The sequence below is a fragment of the Rhipicephalus microplus genome, chromosome 4 (genome assembly GCF_043290135.1).
Source record: "Rhipicephalus microplus isolate Deutch F79 chromosome 4, USDA_Rmic, whole genome shotgun sequence".
Lineage (NCBI taxonomy): Eukaryota > Metazoa > Arthropoda > Arachnida > Ixodida > Ixodidae > Rhipicephalus > Rhipicephalus microplus.
This window is the reverse complement of record NC_134703.1, coordinates 119,946,554-119,948,782: the sequence shown is the minus strand read 5'-3', so window position 1 is coordinate 119,948,782 and position 2,229 is coordinate 119,946,554. Positions and strand designations below refer to the sequence as shown.

The 2,229-nt window shown below is 41.3% G+C and overlaps 2 non-coding genes across 2 annotated transcripts; both read left to right on the top strand.

Moving 5' to 3' along the window:
• The first annotated feature begins 466 nt into the window (after positions 1-466).
• Positions 467-539, top strand: TRNAT-CGU (transfer RNA threonine (anticodon CGU)). Its single transcript has one exon. It is a non-coding gene; the product is annotated as a tRNA-Thr (tRNA).
• Positions 540-918: 379 nt separating this feature from the next.
• TRNAT-CGU (transfer RNA threonine (anticodon CGU)) lies at positions 919-991 on the top strand. The gene has a single exon. It is a non-coding gene; the product is annotated as a tRNA-Thr (tRNA).
• The last annotated feature ends 1,238 nt before the right edge of the window (positions 992-2,229 follow it).

Below are 2,229 nucleotides of genomic sequence, written 5' to 3'. Positions count from 1 at the left end.
CTATGCTCCCTCTCTGTCACTTTGTAACGCGGATTCTGGAAGTGTCTTCTAGCAAGATATTTTTAATGAAAAACCTGACTGCTCGTGCGGCACAACTGTTGAATGGCTATCTTTATATATATATGTATATATATATATATATATATATATATATATATATATATTGTAAGATGGCGTCGAGAACACTCGAGACTCTCCTTTTATTGACTCGAGTATGTGCCCCACAACCTAAACTTGACTGGTGATGATGAGTATTTACAGATGAAAAGATGGGACGCATAAATAATGCTCACAATATATATATATATATATGAGATATAACAGACAGTAATGCCAAGGAATGTACAGGGGAAACATGCGCATAAGAGTGTTTTCACACTCGTCGCTTGGCTTATAGATGGCGCTGACTGTCACTCCTACTTCTAAATTCACAGATAAACCCCAAAAAGTGGATGGAGGGAGGGCCGCTGTGATAGCTCAGTGGTTAGAGCATCGAACGCGTAATTCGAAGGTCGTAGGTTCGATTCCTGCTCACAGTTGGTAATTTTTTCATCCACTTTTCTTTCTTCTTATTTACATTCCATTGGTTTTAATAACTTCCCCTGTACATTCCTTGGCATTACTGTCTGTTATATCTCATTAATATTGTGTTAAAACACGGAAAAACGAGCCCTTAGGTATACACTTCTTTCTCTTATTTCATTGAACGAGGGTCTCGTACTGGCAGACTTGGTGTGTTTAGGTTGTATAAGAGGGACAATTAATCAGCTGCCCGCTCATAATAAGTTCACGTGCCACGTGACGCCAAACATGCGAAGAGTGTTTTCACACTCGTCGCTTGGCTTATAGATGGCGCTGACTGTCACTCCTACTTCTAAATTCACAGATAAACCCCAAAAAGTGGATGGAGGGAGGGCCGCTGTGATAGCTCAGTGGTTAGAGCATCGAACGCGTAATTCGAAGGTCGTAGGTTCGATTCCTGCTCACAGTTGGTAATTTTTTCATCCACTTTTCTTTCTTCTTATTTACATTCCATTGGTTTTAATAATTTCCCCTGTACATTCCTTGGCATTACTGTCTGTTATATCTCATTAATATTGTGTTAAAACACGGAAAAACGAGCCCTTAGGTATACACTTCTTTCTCTTATTTCATTGAACGAGGGTCTCGTACTGGCAGACTTGGTGTGTTTAGGTTGTATAAGAGGGACAATTAATCAGCTGCCCGCTCATAATAAGTTCACGTGCCACGTGACGCCAAACATGCGCATAAGAGTGTTTTCACACTCGTCGCTTGGCTTATAGATGGCGCTGACTGTCACTCCTACTTCTAAATTCACAGATAAACCCCAAAAAGTGGATGGAGGGAGGGCCGCTGTGATAGCTCAGTGGTTAGAGCATCAAACGCGTAATTCGAAGGTCGTAGGTTCGATTCCTGCTCACAGTTGGTAATTTTTTCATCCACTTTTCTTTCTTCCTATTTACATTCCATTGGTTTTAATAATTTCCCCTGTACATTCCTTGGCATTACTGTCTGTTATATCTCATTATATTGTGTTAAAACACGGAAAAACGAGCCCTTAGGTATACACTTCTTTCTCTTATATATATATATATATATATATATATATATATATATATATATATATATATATATATATATATATGACACTATGATGAATGAGAGACGTGGCCTGGCTCATACCCCATGTTTATTCTAAAGCACTTCTTCCTTCTCTGCTTCTACCAATCATCGCTTCATACGTTACACGATTCCCCCTCCCTCCGAAAGAAGGCATGGATTACGAACAAGGAAAAGTACACAAGGAGAGGTTGAGAAGTCACAAATGTCAAAATGCACAATTGGTTTCATGGCACCGTGGTGTTCCGTAAACTCGCAAAACTTCAGGAAAGAGTGCAGCAGTCCGGTTAACGCAGGAGTTCTGGTGGGCGAGGCTGATGGTTGCGTCCTGGATAACACAAGAATGCTTTGGACGTGGACATAGTGGAAATTGCAGCCGGGATTCTTGTGAAGAACAAACGAGGTTCAAAGACCTTGCAGAATGGACAGTTCGGATATCGTAGGCATGGGATTCTTCGTCGTGGCACAGGTCGTGCAGGCAGCTTGCGTACGCGTTGATTGAGGTTGATTGGGCGCTGCCTGTGTTTCTGCCGAGTACAAGGGGTGCTTTTGTGGCTTTTGGAGATTTTTCTATGGCGATGTCGCAGA